Source organism: Engystomops pustulosus, chromosome 6 (assembly GCF_040894005.1).
Source record: "Engystomops pustulosus chromosome 6, aEngPut4.maternal, whole genome shotgun sequence".
Lineage (NCBI taxonomy): Eukaryota > Metazoa > Chordata > Amphibia > Anura > Leptodactylidae > Engystomops > Engystomops pustulosus.
The window spans coordinates 185,698,158-185,711,867 of NC_092416.1; the positions used below are offsets into that span (position 1 = coordinate 185,698,158).

At 51.6% G+C, this 13,710-nt stretch overlaps 1 protein-coding gene and 1 long non-coding RNA gene across 4 annotated transcripts in view; one reads left to right on the plus strand and one right to left on the minus strand.

Annotated features, from left to right (window-relative positions):
• Positions 1 to 13,710, minus strand: part of TBCD (tubulin folding cofactor D) — a 648,429-nt gene that overhangs the window by 303,342 nt on the left and 331,377 nt on the right. The window lies entirely within an intron of this gene.
• Positions 598 to 9,664, plus strand: LOC140066198 (uncharacterized). Its single transcript, XR_011848159.1, has 3 exons — positions 598 to 749; positions 5,444 to 5,552; positions 8,848 to 9,664. It is a non-coding gene; the product is annotated as an uncharacterized lncRNA (long non-coding RNA).

Consider the following 13,710-nt stretch of genomic DNA (forward strand, 5'->3'; position numbering starts at 1 on the left):
CTGACCCCTCAGTATATAGACAGCCCCTGCACCTGACCCCTCAGTATATAGACAGCCCCAGCCCCTGCTCCCTCAGTATATAGACAGCCCCAGCCCCTGCTCCCTCAGTATATAGACAGCCCCTGCACCCTCAGTATATAGATAGCCCCAGCCCCTGTTCCCTCAGTATATAGATAGCCCCTGCACCCTCAGTATATAGTCAGCCCGTGCACCCTCAGTATATAGATAGCCCCTGCACCTGCCCCCTCAGTATAAAGATAGCCCCAGCCCCTGCTCCCTCAGTATATAGACAGCCCCTGCACCTGCCCCATCAGTATAAAGATAGCCCCAGCCCCTGCTCCCTCAGTATATAGACAGCCCCTGCACCTGCTCCCTCAGTATATAGACAGCCCCTGCACCTGCCCCCTCAGTATATAGGTAGCCCCAGCCCCTGCTCCCTCAGTATATAGACAGCCCCTGCACCTGCTCCCTCAGTATATAGACAGCCCCTGACCCCTCAGTATATAGACAGCCCCTGCACCTGACCCCTCAGTATATAGACAGCCCCTGCACCTGACCCCTCAGTATATAGATATCTGATAGACACAGATATTTTAACCTTTGATTAATATTTTGCAGGTAATTTGACCGTTTTGTTGCGTCTGAGGAACATCGGGACTCAGGATATTCCGGTGTGGTCCAGGAGAGGCGACCAGGGGAACAAGTGGCAGCTGGAGAACCTGCAGCTCAACCCCACCGCACCCTTCCAGGTGAGTCCCCCCGGTCACCTGCAACCCCATGTAACCCCATAGTCTGGTGGTGACTCGCTCAGCTCTGCTACATCTACTGGACCCAGTCTGGTGGTGACTCGCTCAGCTCTGCTACATCTACTGGACCCAGTCTGGTGGTGACTCGCTCAGCTCTGCTACATCTACTGGACCCAGTCTGGTGGTGACTCGCTCAGCTCTGCTACATCTACTGGATCCAGTCTGGTGGTGACTTGCTCAGCTCTGCTACATCTACTGGATCCAGTCTGGTGGTGACTCACTCGGCTCTGCTACATCTACTGGATCCAGTCTGGTGGTGACTCGCTCAGCACTGCTACATCTACTGGATCCAGTCTGGTGGTGACTCACTCGGCTCTGCTACATCTACTGGACCCAGTCTGGTGGTGACTCACTCGGCTCTGCTACATCTACTGGATCCAGTCTGGTGGTGACTCACTCGGCTCTGCTACATCTACTGGATCCAGTCTGGTGGTGACTCACTCGGCTCTGCTACATCTACTGGATCCAGTCTGGTGGTGACTCACTCGGCTCTGCTACATCTACTGGATCCAGTCTGGTGGTGACTCACTCGGCTCTGCTACATCTACTGGATCCAGTCTGGTGGTGACTCACTCGGCTCTGCTACATCTACTGGATCCAGTCTGGTGGTGACTCACTCGGCTCTGCTACATCTACTGGATCCAGTCTGGTGGTGACTCACTCGGCTCTGCTACATCTACTGGATCCAGTCTGGTGGTGACTCACTCTGCTCTGCTACATCTACTGGATCCAGTCTGGTGGTGACTCACTCGGCTCTGCTACATCTACTGGATCCAGTCTGGTGGTGACTCGCTCAGCTCTGCTACATCTACTGGATCTAGTCTGGTGGTGACTCACTCGGCTCTGCTACACGTGTTCCATTTTCTTCCAGATTTGATGAAAACAAATTCCTTTCCAGAAAGAATAAAGAGAATAATAAAAGCCGCGTCCGGATGTAAACCTGAGACATAACGGAGATGTATGGCGCCGCGGCGTTCCGGGTAAGCGTCGTCCTATATAAGTGATATTGTCCTGTCACCGGCCGACGCTCTAAATAGTCAAATCATAAAACCCGCGCGAGCGATCCTCAAATATATAATAAGGAATCAATCCATGGACCAGCACTGCTACACCACGCAGACCGGAGGGGCCGACTAAGAGGCTCTGCAGCAGCTGAGGTGTGTATGATGAGGTTCTGCAGGAGCTGAGGTGTGTATGATGAGGTTCTGCAGCAGCTGAGGTGTGTATGATGAGGTTCTGCAGCAGCTGCGGTGTGTAGTATGATGAGGTTCTGCAGCAGCTGGGGTGTGTATGATGAGGTTCTGCAGCAGCTGAGGTGTGTATGATGAGGTTCTGCAGCAGCTGAGGTGTGTATGATGATGTTCTGCAGCAGCCGAGGTGTGTATGATGAGGTTCTGCAGCAGCTGAGGTGTGTATGATGAGGTTCTGCAGCAGCTGGGGTGTGTATGATGAGGTTCTGCAGCAGCTGAGGTGTGTATGATGAGGTTCTGCAGGAGCTGGGGTGTGTATGATGAGGTTCTGCAGCAGCTGATGTATATGGTGAGGTTCTGCAGCAGCTGGGGTGCGTAGGATGAGGTTCTGCAGCAGCTGAGGTGTGTATGATGAGGTTCTGAAGCAGCTGAGGTGTGTATGATGAGGTTCTGCAGCAGCTGGGGTGCGTAGGATGAGGTTCTGCAGCAGCTGAGGTGTGTATGATGAGGTTCTGTAGCAGCTTAGGTTTGTATGATGAGGTTCCGCAGCAGCTGAGGTGTGTATGATGATGTTCTGCAGCAGCTGAGGTGTGTATGATGAGGTTCTGCAGCAGCTGAGGTGTGTATGATGAGGTTCTGCAGCAGCTGAGGTGTGTATGATGAGGTTTCGCAGCAGCTGGGGTGTGTATGATGAGGTTCTGCAGCAGCTGAGGTGTGTATGATGAGGTTCTGCAGCAGCTGAGGTGTGTATGATGAGGTTCTGCAGCAGCTGAGGTGTGTATGATAAGGTTCTGCAGTAGCTGAGGTGTGTATGATGAGGTTCTGCAGCAGCTGAGGTGTGTAGGATGAGGTTCTGCAGCAGCTGAGGTGTGTATGATGAGGTTTCGCAGCAGCTGGGGTGTGTATGATGAGGTTCTGCAGCAGCTGAGGTGTGTATGATGAGGTTCTGCAGCAGCTGAGGTGTGTATGATGAGGTTCTGCAGCAGCTGAGGTGTGTATGATAAGGTTCTGCAGTAGCTGAGGTGTGTATGATGAGGTTCTGCAGCAGCTGGGGTGCGTAGGATGAGGTTCTGCAGCAGCTGAGGTGTGTATGATGAGGTTCTGTAGCAGCTTAGGTTTGTATGATGAGGTTCCGCAGCAGCTGAGGTGTGTATGATGATGTTCTGCAGCAGCTGAGGTGTGTATGATGAGGTTCTGCAGCAGCTGAGGTGTGTATGATGAGGTTCTGCAGCAGCTGAGGTGTGTATGATGAGGTTTCGCAGCAGCTGGGGTGTGTATGATGAGGTTCTGCAGCAGCTGAGGTGTGTATGATGAGGTTCTGCAGCAGCTGAGGTGTGTATGATGAGGTTCTGCAGCAGCTGAGGTGTGTATGATAAGGTTCTGCAGTAGCTGAGGTGTGTATGATGAGGTTCTGCAGCAGCTGAGGTGTGTATGATGAGGTTCTGCAGCAGCTGGGGTGTGTATGATGAGGTTCTGCAGCAGCTGGGGTGTGTATGATGAGGTTCTGCAGCAGCTGATGTGTGTATGATGAGGTTCTGCAGCAGCTGGGGTGTGTATGATGAGGTTCTGCAGCAGCTGATGTGTGTATGATGAGGTTCTGCAGGAGCTGAGGTGTGTATGATGAGGTTCTGTAGCAGCTTAGGTTTGTATGATGAGGTTCCGCAGCAGCTGAGGTGTGTAGTATGATGAGGTTCTGCGGCAGCTGAGGTGTGTATGATGAGGCTCTGCAGCAGCTGAGGTGTGTATGATGAGGCTCCGCAGCAGCTGATGTGTATATGATGAGGTTCTGCAGCAGCCGCCCCCCTGGCACTTCCTGCTCTGCGGGTGGAATCATCCTGTATGTTCCGTGTGTTCCGGGGACTGCGCCTCATTATAGGGAGGGAATTAGAGGAGCGCGTCTCTTCATCGGCGCCGATCGATAATATTAATAAGCCCCGGAGGTTCTCCGACCTTCACTAAATCCATTGTAATCGCGTTTACGTTAGCAGTATATTTTCTCACCACAATTATGGATAATTGTCCTGGTGCGGGGGAGGGGAGTAACTGCCCCCAGCCAGAGGGGGGGCACATTCATCACTTTCTACATGAAGTATGTGGAGACCCACAGCCGGGGAACCAGAACCAAGAGACCCACAGCCGGGGAACCAGCACTAAGAGACCCAGAGCTGGGAGACCCAGAACCAAGAAACCCAGAGCCGGGGAACCAGAACCAAGAGACCCACAGCCGGGGAACCAGAACCAAGAGACCCACAGCCGGGGGACCAGAACCAAGAGACCCAGAGCCGGGAGACCCAGAACCAAGAGACCCAGAGCCGGGGAACCAGAACCAAGAGACCCACAGCCGGGGAACCAGAACCAAGAGACCCAGAACTAAAAGACCCAGAGCAAAGCTGAGAGACCCAGAACCAAGAGACCCAGAGCTGGGGGACCCAAAGCCGGGAGACACAGAACTAAGAGACCTGGAGCTGAGAAATCCAGAACCAGGAGACCCAAAACTAAGAGACCCAGAGCAAAGCTGAGAGACCCAGAGCCGAAAGACCCAGAACTAAGAGACCTGGAGCTGAGAAATCCAGAGACCAAGAGCAGGGGGACCCAGAGCCAGGATACCTAGAACCAAGAGACCCAGAACAAAGAGACCCAGAACAAAGAGACCCAGAGCTGGGGCACCCAAAGCCGGGAGACCCAGAACTAAGAGACCTGGAGCTGAGAAATCCAGAGACCCAGAGCCGGGAGACCCAGAACCAAGAGACCCACAGCTGCAGAACCAGTGCAAAGCTGAGAGACCCAGAGCCGAGAGACCCACATCTGAGAATTCTGGAATGATCTAGAACCGAGAGACCCAGAACCAAGAGATCCAGAAATTATAGATCTTAGACAAAGAGATGCAAAGCTGAAAGAGCCCGGATTCTAAGGCAAAGTGACGCATCCCGGAGGTAAGTACCGAGAGATCCGGAACACGGAAGGACAAACCTGAGAGATCAGAGAGCTGAGACCCCCGAGAGCGGAAGACCCAGCACAGAGAGCGACACCAAATCCAGAACCAGGAAACCCATGATCAAGAGACCCAAAGATCCCAAACTGAGGGACCCCCTGGACGCGCCACCATCTCCATCAGTGCAGCCTCAGTGGCCGGCCAGGAGGAGTTGTCATGGGGAGTAATTACGGATCACGCTTGGCGTTGCGCGCTCTGACACGGGTTTGTGATTACCAGCGCTGGAGACGCCTCGTGTCGCTGTCGTGTTATTGTATTATGTAAAATCGCGGCGTCGCGCTGTAATATTCGCCGGTGACATTTACTTCGGGAGGAAATAAATCTTTCATGGGATTAATCTCAGCGGCGCTGGAATCCGGATACGGCGGCTGAGCCGGGATGTATCCGAGTCTACATGATGAATGGGAGATGTATCCGAGCCCATCCTGCTGACCTCTGTCTTCTCTTCCCTACAGATCGTCTTCGAATGTGCAATCGGGAAAGGGGTGGAAGGAGACATGGCCATCGACGACGTCACCATCAAGAAGGGAGAGTGTCCCAAGAGGCAGACCCCGCCCACTAAAGGTGAGACCACGCCCTGGCCAGCAGAGGCTCCACCCACTGACCGCACCAGCAATAGTCATGGAGGAGGAGTCTGTTATATAAAGGAACCTGCTACTATGAGGATCTGAGCTTATCCGAACCTCCCTGCAGGAGTTATCCTGAAATCTCTGCTCTCCAGTGTCCAGTGGGCGTTTCAGTAGATGCCCCTCCCATCAGGAATTCTGGAATTGACTGATGCCTTTTTGCAGAGGGTAATGAATAACACCTCACACTGCTGTGCTCTGTGCTCTCTGCAGCCAGTGTTATGTATTGTCCCTGGAGAGATGTGTAATCAGACCTCACACTGCTGTGCTCTGTGCTCTCTGCAGCCAGTGTTATGTATTGTCCCTGGAGAGATGTGTAATCAGACCTCACACTGCTGTGCTCTGTGCTCTCTGCAGCCAGTGTTATGTATTGTCCCTGGAGAGATGTGTAATCAGACCTCACACTGCTGTGCTCTGTGCTCTCTGCAGCCAGTGTTATGCATTGTCCCTGGAGAGATGTGTAATCAGACCTCACACTGCTGTGCTCTGTGCTCTCTGCAGCCAGTGTTATGTATTGTCCCTGGAGAGATGTGTAATCAGACCTCACACTGCTGTGCTCTGTGCTCTCTGCAGCCAGTGTTATGTATTGTCCCTGGAGAGATGTGTAATCAGACCTCACACTGCTGTGCTCTGTGCTCTCTGCAGTCAGTGTTATGTATTGTCCCTGGAGAGATGTGTAATCAGACCACACACTGCTGTGCTCTGTGCTCTCTGCAGCCAGTGTTATGTATTGTCCCTGGAGAGATGTGTAATCAGACCTCACACCGCTGTGCTCTGTGCTCTCTGCAGCCAGTGTTATGTATTGTCCCTGGAGAGATGTGTAATCAGACCTCACACTGCTGTGATCTGTGCTCTCTGCAGCCAGTGTTATGCATTGTCCCTGGAGAGATGTGTAATCAGACCTCACACTGCTGTGCTCTGTGCTCTCTGCAGCCAGTGTTATGTATTGTCCCTGGGGAGATGTGTAATCAGACCTCACACTGCTGTGCTCTGTGCTCTCTGCAGCCAGTGTTATGTATTGTCCCTGGGGAGATGTGTAATCAGACCTCACACTGCTGTGCTCTGTGCTCTCTGCAGCCACTGTTATGTACTGTCCCTGGAGAGATGTGTAATCAGACCTCACACTGCTGTGCTCTGTGCTCTCTGCAGCCACTGTTATGTACTGTCCCTGGAGAGATGTGTAATCAGATCTCACACTGCTGTGCTCTGTGCTCTCTGCAGCCAGTGTTATGTACTGTCCCTGGAGAGATGTGTAATCAGACCTCACACTGCTGTGCTCTGTGCTCTCTGCAGCCAGTGTTATGTACTGTCCTGGAGAGATGTGTAATCAGACTTCACACTGCTGTGCTCTGTGCTCTCTGCAGCCAGTGTTATGTATTATCCCTGGAGAGATGTGTAATCAGACCTCACACTGCTGTGCTCTGTGCTCTCTGCAGCCAGTGCTATGTATTGTCCCTGGAGAGATGTGTAATCAGACCTCACACTGCTGTGCTCTGTGCTCTCTGCAGCCAGTGTTATGTATTGTCCCTGGAGAGATATGTAATCAGACTTCACACTGCTGTGCTCTGTGCTCTCTGCAGCCAGTGTTATGTATTGTCCCTGGAGAGATATGTAATCAGACTTCACACTGCTGTGCTCTGTGCTCTCTGCAGCCAGTGTTATGTATTGTCCCTGGAGAGATATGTAATCAGACTTCACACTGCTGTGCTCTGTGCTCTCTGCAGCCAGTGTTATGTACTGTCCCTGGAGAGATGTGTAATCAGACCTCACACTGCTGTGCTCTGTGCTCTCTGCAGCCAGTGTTATGTACTGTCCCTGGAGAGATGTGTAATCATCCCTCACACTGCTGTGCTCTGTGCTCTCTGCAGCCAGTGTTATGTATTGTCCCTGGAGAGATGTGTAATCAGACCTCACACTGCTGTGCTCTGTGCTCTCTGCAGCCAGTGTTATGTATTGTCCCTGGAGAGATGTGTAATCAGACCTCACACTGCTGTGCTCTGTGCTCTCTGCAGCCAGTGTTATGTATAGTCCCTGGAGAGATGTGTAATCAGACCTCACACTGCTGTGCTCTGTGCTCTCTGCAGCCAGTGTTATGTATTGTCCCTGGAGAGATGTGTAATCAGACTTCACACTGCTGTGCTCTCTGCAGCCAGTGTTATGTATTGTCCCTGGAGAGATGTGTAATCAGACTTCACACTGCTGTGCTCTGTGCTCTCTGCAGCCAGTGTTATGTATTATCCCTGGAGAGATGTGTAATCAGACCTCACACTGCTGTGCTCTGTGCTCTCTGCAGCCAGTGTTATGTATTGTCCCTGGAGAGATGTGTAATCAGACCTCACACTGCTGTGCTCTGTGCTCTCTGCAGCCAGTGTTATGTACTGTCCCTGGAGAGATGTGTAATCAGACCTCACACTGCTGTGCTCTGTGCTCTGTGCAGCCAGTGTTATGTATATTGTCCCTGGAGAGATGTGTAATCAGACCTCACACTGCTGTGCTCTGTGCTCTCTGCAGCCAGTGTTATGTATTGTCCCTGGAGAGATATATAATCAGACCTCACACTGCTGTGCTCTGTGCTCTCTGCAGCCAGTGTTATGTATATTGTCCCTGGAGAGATGTGTAATCAGACCTCACACTGCTGTGCTCTGTGCTCTCTGCAGCCAGTGTTATGTATTGTCCCTGGAGAGATGTGTAATCAGACCTCACACTGCTGTGCTCTGTGCTCTCTGCAGCCAGTGTTATGTATTGTCCCTGGAGAGATGAGTAATCAGACCTCACACTGCTGTGCTCTGTGCTCTCTGCAGCCAGTGTTATGTATTGTCCCTGGAGAGATGTGTAATCAGACCTCACACTGCTGTGCTCTGTGCTCTCTGCAGCCAGTGTTATGTATTGTCCCTGGAGAGATGTGTAATCAGACCTCACACTGCTGTGCTCTGTGCTCTCTGCAGCCAGTGTTATGTATTGTCCCTGGAGAGATGAGTACTCAGATCAGATCTTTGTGTGTGTTGATAGTAGCAGCAGGACTGTGATATATGGACTGATATTCCAGCAGTTACCACCAAGCAGCAGGGAGGGGCTTGAGGACCGCTCTGTGCAGAGAGCTGAGGGCACAGCAGTGTGAGGACTCTCCTACAGGGTTCCCGCTTTGGTGTAGATACAATGTATCTTGCTGTTTAGTGTCTACACTGTATTGTTCTTCTGTGTGATGGGGTTTTTTTTGTGGTCTTGTCTTGCAGCTGTCTCCGCCCCCAGTGACGGCTCCGCCCCCTGCGTCTCAGGACTCCTCCTCTGGCTCGGATCCTTGCTTCTCTTGGTGCTCCTGAGATGATAGACCGTGGCGTCTTCTGGATTGCGAGGCCTCCCCGACCTTGTGCCCTTTCCTCCTCTTTCCTCCTCCACGAGACACCAAAGTGTCCAGATGTAACCAAAGAGCGGCGAGCATGACCGCTTAAAGGACCCGCACAGACTGAGGGACCCCTTTAAGGAGATCACTGCGTCTACAATACAAGGGAGGGGAGAGAAAACCCTGAAGAAGGAATGACGTAAGGAGCCGAGGCGCGAGGAGCGGACAGTGGGAGGAGTCTCGGCTCCGCGCGTCCGGGACTGATGGAAACATAAGCACAACTTTATACGGGACTGCGGGGGCGTGGCCTCCGTTTTCTATGTAGATCCCTTGCGTGCTGCTCCGTGTCATAGCCTCATGCATGCTCTCATGTAATCACAACCTCCTTGGTCACGGAGGGGCCCGGACCCCCGCCAAGGGACGACGATGATTGTAGACTTAGTATGGAGGAGGCTCCACCCCCTCCCGGGTCATAGACCACGCCCCCAGCCAAGGGCGGCCGCTGCTGCATTACACATCACTGTAGAGGGTACGATGGCGGCTGGTAGCTAGCGGTAGTGCCCCATAGGACCCCACGTATGTGAGACCACCCCCACCCTCCATACACTCACCCCCATCATAGCTCATACATATCCGCAGGGGTCAGAGGTCATCCACCTATAGGATGACATTTAGGATATTGTTACCAAATCTGAAGAATTTTAAATAAACTGCTATCCTTTTCTATCAGCGTCTGCTCCGTGTCTGGATATGGGAATAGAGGGGGAGGGGCAAGGATCCTCATGGGTGGGGCCAGCTCATATCAGGGCCAGAAGTAAAGGAACACTCCAGTCACATCTATTATATCTGGTGCAGTCATGCTCCTCCCCCTAGACCCTGCACCATTTATTACTCAAGGAACTAGCTGTGACTGGAGTGTTCCTTTAAGAGGCTCCTCTACCTCTATAATAGTCTGATCTTTGCTGATTCTTGCAGGTTCTCAGAACAAAGATGGCGACTTCATCATCAGGTGTGACCAATGACCTCAGCCAGGGTTATGTATGGTCCCTGGAGGGATGTGTGATCAGACCTCACACTGCTGTGCTCTGTGCTCTCTGCAGCCAGTGTTATGTATTGTCCCTGGAGAGATGTGTAATCAGACCTCACACTGCTGTGCTCTGTGCTCTCTGCAGTCAGTGTTATGTATTATCCCTGGAGAGATGTGTAATCAGACCTCACACTGCTGTGCTCTGTGCTCTCTGCAGCCAGTGTTATGTATGGTCCCTGGAGGGATGTGTGATCAGACCTCACACTGCTGTGCTCTGTGCTCTCTGCAGCCAGTGTTATGTATTGTCCCTGGAGAGATGTGTAATCAGACCTCACACTGCTGTGCTCTGTGCTCTCTGCAGTCAGTGTTATGTATTGTCCCTGGAGAGATGTGTAATCAGACCTCACACTGCTGTGCTCTGTGCTCTCTGCAGCCAGTGTTATGTATGGTCCCTGGAGGGATGTGTGATCAGACCTCACACTGCTGTGCTCTGTGCTCTCTGCAGCCAGTGTTATGTATTGTCCCTGGAGAGATGTGTAATCAGACCTCACACTGCTGTGCTCTGTGCTCTCTGCAGTCAGTGTTATGTATTATCCCTGGAGAGATGTGTAATCAGACCTCACACTGCTGTGCTCTGTGCTCTCTGCAGCCAGTGTTATGTATTGTCCCTGGAGAGATGTGTAATCAGACCTCACACTGCTGTGCTCTGTGCTCTCTGCAGTCAGTGTTATGTATTGTCCCTGGAGAGATGTGTAATCAGACCTCACACTGCTGTGCTCTGTGCTCTCTGCAGCCAGTGTTATGTATGGTCCCTGGAGGGATGTGTGATCAGACCTCACACTGCTGTGCTCTGTGCTTTCTGCAGCCAGTGTTATGTACTGTACCTGGAGAGATGTGTAATCAGACCTCACACTGCTGTGCTCTGTGCTCTCTGTAGCCAGTGTTATGTATTGTCCCTGGAGAGATGTGTAATCAGACCTCACACTGCTGTGCTCTGTGCTCTCTGCAGCCAGTGTTATGTATAATCCCTGGAGAGATGTGTAATCAGACCCCACACTGCTGTGCTCTCTGCAGCCAGTGTTATGTATTGTCCCTGGAGAGATGTGTAATCAGACCTCACACTGCTGTGCTCTGTGCTCTCTGCAGCCAGTGTTATGTACTGTACCTGGAGAGATGTGTAATCAGACCTCACACTGCTGTGCTCTGTGCTCTCTGCAGCCAGTGTTATGTATTGTCCCTGGAGAGATGTGTAATCAGACCTCACACTGCTGTGCTCTGTGCTCTCTGCAGCCAGTGTTATGTATTATCCCTGGAGAGATGTGTAATCAGACCTCACACTGCTGTGCTCTGTGCTCTCTGCAGCCAGTGTTATGTATTATCCCTGGAGAGATGTGTAATCATACCTCACACTGCGGTGCTCTGTGCTCTCTGCAGCCAGTGTTATGTATTGTCCCTGGAGAGATGTGTAATCAGACCTCACACTGCTGTGCTCTGTGCTCTCTGCAGCTAGTGTTATGTACTGTCCCTGGAGAGATGTGTAATCAGACCTCACACTGCTGTGCTCTGTGCTCTCTGCAGCCAGTGTTATATATTGTCCCTGGAGAGATGTGTAATCAGACCTCACACTGCTGTGCTCTGTGCTCTCTGCAGCCAGTGTTATGTACTGTCCCTGGAGAGATGTGTAATCAGACCTCACACTGCTGTGCTCTGTGCTCTCTGCAGCGAGTGTTATGTATTGTCCCTGGAGAGATGTGTAATCACACCTCACACTGCTGTGCTCTGTGCTCTCTGCAGCCAGTGTTATGTATTGTCCATGGAGAGATCTGTAATCAGACCTCACACTACTGTGCTCTGAGCTCTCTGCAGCCAGTGTTATGTATAGTCCCTGGAGAGATGTGCAATCAGACCTCACACTGCTGTGCTCTGTGGTCTCTGCAGCCAATGTTATGTATTGTCCCTGGAGAGATGTGTAATCAGACCTCACACTGCTGTGCTCTGTGCTCTCTGCAGCCAGTGTTTTGTATTGTCCCTGGAGAGATGTGTAATCAGACCTCACACTGCTGTGCTCTGTGCTCTCTACAGCCAGTGTTATGTATTGTCCATGGAGAGATCTGTAATCAGACCTCACACTGCTGTGCTCTCTGCAGCCAGTGTTTTGTATTGTCCCTGGAGAGATGTGTAATAAGACCTCACACTGCTGTGCTCTGTGCTCTCTGCAGCCAGTGTTATGTACTGTCCCTGGAGAGATGTGTAATCAGACCTCACACTGCTGTGCTCTGTGCTCTCTGCAGCCAGTGTTATGTATTGTCCCTGGAGAGATGTGTAATCAGACCTCACACTGCTGTGCTCTGTGCTCTCTGCAGCCAGTGTTATGTATTATCCCTGGAGAGATGTGTAATCAGACCCCACACTGCTGTGCTCTGTGCTCTCTGCAGCCAGTGTTATGTATTGTCCCTGGAGAGATGTGTAATCAGACCTCACACTGCTGTGCTCTGTGCTCTCTGCAGCCAGTGTTATGTACTGTACCTGGAGAGATGTGTAATCAGACCTCACACTGCTGTGCTCTGTGCTTTCTGCAGCCAGTGTTATGTATTATCACTGGAGAGATGTGTAATCAGACCTCACACTGCTGTGCTCTGTGCTCTCTGCAGCCAGTGTTATGTATTATCCCTGGAGAGATGTGTAATCATACCTCACACTGCTGTGCTCTGTACTCTCTGCAGCCAGTGTTATGTATTGTCCCTGGAGAGATGTGTAATCAGACCTCACACTGCTGTGCTCTGTGCTTTCTGCAGCTAGTGTTATGTATTGTCCCTGGAGAGATGTGTAATCAGACCTCACACTGCTGTGCTCTGTGCTCTCTGCAGCCAGTGTTATGTATTGTCCCTGGAGAGATGTGTAATCAGACCTCACACTGCTGTGCTCTTTGCTTTCTGCAGCCAGTGTTATGTATTGTCCCTGGAGAGATGTGTAATCAGACCTCACACTGCTGTGCTCTGTGCTCTCTGCAGCCAGTGTTATGTATTGTCCATGGAGAGATCTGTAATCAGACCTCACACTGCTGTGCTCTGTGCTCTCTGCAGCCAGTGTTATGTATAGTCCATGGAGAGATGTGCAATCAAACCTCACACTGCTGTGCTCTGTGCTCTCTGCAGCCAATGTTATGTATTGTCCCTGGAGAGATGTGTAATCAGACCTCACACTGCTGTGCTCTGTGCTCTCTGCACCCAGTGTTTTGTATTGTCCCTGGAGAGATGTGTAATCAGACCTCACACTGCTGTGCTCTGTGCTCTCTGCAGCCAGTGTTATGTATTGTCCCTGGAGAGATGTGTAATCAGACCTCACACTGCTGTGCTCTGTGCTCTCTGCAGCCAGTGTTATGTATTGTCCATGGAGAGATCTGTAATCAGACCTCACACTGCTGTGCTCTCTGCAGCCAGTGTTTTGTATTGTCCCTGGAGAGATGTGTAATAAGACCTCACACTGCTGTGCTCTGCGCTCTCTGCAGCCAGTGTTATGTACTGCCCCTGGAGAGATGTGTAATCAGACCTCACACTGCTGTGCTCTGTGCTCTCTGCAGCCAGTGTTATGTATTGTGCCTGGAGCGACGTGTAATCAGACCTCACACTGCTGTGCTCTGTGCTCTCTGCAGCCAGTGTTATGTATTGTCCCTGGAGAGATGTGTAATCAGACCTCACACTGCTGTGCTCTGTGCTCTCTGCAGCCAGT